General features: G+C 50.1%; 1 pseudogene; it reads left to right on the forward strand.

Moving 5' to 3' along the window:
- Window positions 1–3,442: 3,442 nt before the first annotated feature.
- LOC108635562 lies at window positions 3,443–3,978 on the forward strand (annotated as a pseudogene).
- The last annotated feature ends 15 nt before the right edge of the window (window positions 3,979–3,993 follow it).

Raw genomic sequence — 3,993 nt, forward strand, 5'->3', positions numbered from 1 at the left:
ATCTAGCACCCAATCTTGTTAATTCCAGCAGTGCCCAGTCCCAGCTGGAAGAAGCAGATCTCAGTTCTCTGTGCCCTTCCCTTACCAAGGCCCCCACACACTGCCCAGCCACCTTCAATGAGGGAACCAGGTACCCAGCATGCAGCTGACCCCTCAGCCTCCTCAGTCTACCCAAATGGGGAGCTGGGTCCCCCTACACTGTGACCCATGGAAACTGCCACAACCATTCAGACACAGAGGTGGGGATGGGACACGTTGGCCATTGTTTTGAAACCTGGGCCAGGCCAGTGAGTGGGTCCAGCAAGGGCTCCAGGACTCTGCAGGACACAGCCTGTCTTCAAGCTTGTCCAAGCTCCACAGTTCATTACCCAGCCCAAGGCCCAAGGGCCTGGAGGGCCCTGTGGGAAGGCTGTAATATATCTTTCAGTACATGCTGCTGAGAGGCTTTTCTGTTAGTAGTGTTGGGTTTTGTAACTTCCCTAATGGTCTTGGGCTGAGGCCTGCAGCCCTGTTTTCCATCCTGCGTCTATTACACTATCTTCCTTGATAAGCTTATTGAACCTCGTGAGTCAAAGTTGGTAACTTGGGCCATCATGGGCCATTTCCACTAGCCTGATGACCACATTCTATTCTGTTTCTATAATGTAGGGATATGAACTTCACAATGTCATGTGATGTAAAGGCTTTTGTCTGCCCTCTAACTGAAGTATTTAACTTAGCATAATGTCCTCAAGGACATATACGGGGCTACCATTTATTTATTCACCGCTGGAATTGTAGCTGACATGTAATGTGTTTCCAACAATCATATTTGGACTACAGATGCATAACAGTGTTGCTTTAGTTTCTGCTGTACATATGTCACACTGAATCAATTTTAGGTGTACATCAGTTCAGTTCAGTTCAGTTCAGCACGCTCAGTCGTGTCCGATTCTTTGTGACCCCATGAATCACAGCACGCCAGGCCTCCCTGTCCATCACCAACTCCCGGAGTTCACTCAGACTCACGTCTATCGAGTCAGGGATGCCATCCAGCCTTCTCATCCTCTCTTGTCCCCTTCTCCTCCTGCCTCCAATCGCTCCCAGCATCAGAGTCTTTTCCAATGAGTCAACTCTTCGCATGAAGGTGGCCAAAGTACTGGAGTTTCAGCTTAAGCATCATTCCTTCCAAAGCAACCCCAGGGCTGATCTCCTTTAGAATGGACTGGATGGATATCCTTGCAGTCCAAGGGACTCTCAAGAGTCTTCTCCAGCATCACAGTTCAAAAGCATCAATCCTTTGGCACTCAGCCTTCTTCACAGACCAACTCTCACATCCATACATACATCCTGTCAATTTTGGATTCCCTTCCCATTTATGTCACAAAAGCAGTCAAGTCCCTTTCTTCTTTTACTTTTCTCAAAACATGGTAGTTTTTAAAATTTACCTGGGGGTTAATTACAATACAATATTATGATGGTTTCTGTCATCAAATATTAATAAGCCATAAGTGCACAGGCATCACACCCATCCTGGAGCCGCTCCCACATCCCTTCCTACACTATTCTTCTGGGTTGTTCCAGACCCCTTGCTTCGCATGCCCTGCTTTGTGCAGATGAAAACGTGGATGATGATTTTTCTACACAAAATATGTAATTTTCTCTATTTCACATGTGAGAAAATGGGTGCAGATGTTTCTGCCTGAAATAGGAAGTTGGCATTTCACGTTTGAAAATGTACTTGTATAATTTTCTTCATCATATGTGGAATCTTGTCTGTTTCCCAGAATACATATGTGCACATTTTTTCCTACATGAATGGGGAATTCTATATATTTTTAGATATGAAAAGTTGAGCATATATTTCCCTTCTTGAATTCTGAAACTGTATACATCTCCTATATGAAAATCTCAATGAAATTTTACTGACATAAAGTGCGTAATTAACATCTGGGGAAGCAATATGGAATTGAAATTATCTCTATTTCATAAACGAAATTCTGGGCACCACCATTTCCTTGTGAAATACTTAATCCTTTGTATTTCTAATGTATAAAACAAGGGCTGTCCACCATGACATATGGAGTTCTCTATATTTCCTGTATCAAAATCTAGGCATTATTCTCCTCCATGAAAGTTGGACGTCTCTATATTCCATATCTGAGACCAGAATGAACATTTCCCTGTGAGAAATAAAGAAATCTATGCCATTTCATGCGAACCACTGGTTCTTCAGTCTCTGAAACACCGTGCTTGCATTTGTGTCTCTGTGTGTTGCACGCGTGTGTGTACATGTATGTACTTGTGTCACCTGTTTGTGTGTGTGGGTCTGTGAGTGTGTCAGGCCTAAGGTAGGTGCTCAGTGTGAAACACCAGACATCCTAGGAGACAGAGTGTGAGCAGTGGAAACTGTCCAGGCACTTAACCTGAGTGTGCCCACCTTAACTATGGGGCCGGGAGGTAGGAGTAACTAATGGTCAGGAGGAGCACTTTGGGCCACTTGAAACACTTACAGGAATAGCTCTGTTCCTCTAAGAAGTGCATCCGCAGGCGCACATCCTTAACTACCCAGGTGCCTGCTCTAAGCCGCAGGCCGGGGGAAATGCCAAGAGCTGACCGAGTGTAGGCCAGGGGCTTCAGTGGGGGTTGGCTAGGGGCTGCACTGTGGAGCTTGGACAGCTAGCTGAGGAAAGTGCACTGCTTCTTCCTCAGAGGATAGGCTGCTTCTTGACACTGCTCAAGCCTAAGCACAAGTTTAGGGATGATCTAAAGCACGTGCACATCGGTGAGGTTGGCACAAGCCCTCCCCAACCCGCCCACCTTCCCCCACCCACTCCACCGTGCACTCCCCTCCCAACCCGCCCAACCCTGGCCCCTTCCTCCTATCCCCCCACCCCCAACCCGTGGCTTGCAGATTGGATCGGAAGTGAGCAACTCTGTCCCTGAGGTACCCAGGAAACCTGTCTCACCTGTGTGGATCCCTGAGCACACGGAGTCGCCCACTGCCCCAGGGGCAATTTCAAGCTTGAGGATGATTGCAGCGGCAGGTGGCCTGGCTCTCCCAGTCGCTCCTCAGGCACTGCTACATTGTTAGGCAGGCAAATGCTTGAGAGGACACGCCCACTTTGCACTGGGCTGGGTTTGACCGCTCTCACCAGCTGCCAGAAGGCCCAGAATTCCAAGGGGCGTGTCCAAAGAGCTAACGCATTAGCTTCATTTGATTGGTTCTGTGATGAGGTCTGGAGGTCAGGGTGGAGAGTTCAACCCCTTCCCCGCCGCCATATTAGACGTGCGTGGTGGCACAGGGTTCTGCGCATGCGTCTCTCCCTTTCCCTGTTCGTCGGCTGTGGGCAAGTAACCCGTTGGAGTACCAGGTATACTGCGGCGGGTGGCGGACTGTGCGGGCTGTCTGCTGTGGTCTAGTGTCCAGCTTGTTTGCAGCTCGGGGCTACGGCGAGAACAGATGGAGAGTGAGACGGGCCAGAAGGAAGGCGGCAGCACTCCAGGATCCTGGATCTTAGTTGTGAGCCCGGGTCTCACGAGGGAGGGGCCCTGGGCCTACCAGCCTGGTGGGGGGCGGCAGAGGCGATGCAGGCCCCAGGTGGTGTGCCAGGCGAGGAGGCCGCCCTTTTCTGGGTGGAGGAAGGTGCGGCCCTGGAGGAGGGAGAGGTGGCGGGAATTGGGCAGGAATTAGCAGGATTGCCGGTGTTGGAGGAGGCGGAGGTGGTGGTGTACCAGGAGCAGGAGCAGGTGTCCTCGGAGGAGCAAGGCCAGGAACATCCAAGGCCCGGAACCCCGAGTGACCAGGCCTGCACTAGAGGCACTGGTGGCCTGCAGCTGGAGTTGGATCCCGTGAATAAGAAAGCCAAAGGGCGCATGCTCGCCTGAAACATAAGAACTGCCAGAGGCGGAGGGTGCATCTAGAAACACAGAAGTGCCATCATCCAGGGAATCCCTGGCTTCTGGTCGAAGTTGTATCCCTTGGTGTGGTGCTTGTGAATTGTTTTTTTTTAA

The sequence above is a fragment of the Capra hircus genome, unplaced genomic scaffold, assembly GCF_001704415.2.
Source record: "Capra hircus breed San Clemente unplaced genomic scaffold, ASM170441v1, whole genome shotgun sequence".
Classification (NCBI taxonomy): domain Eukaryota; kingdom Metazoa; phylum Chordata; class Mammalia; order Artiodactyla; family Bovidae; genus Capra; species Capra hircus.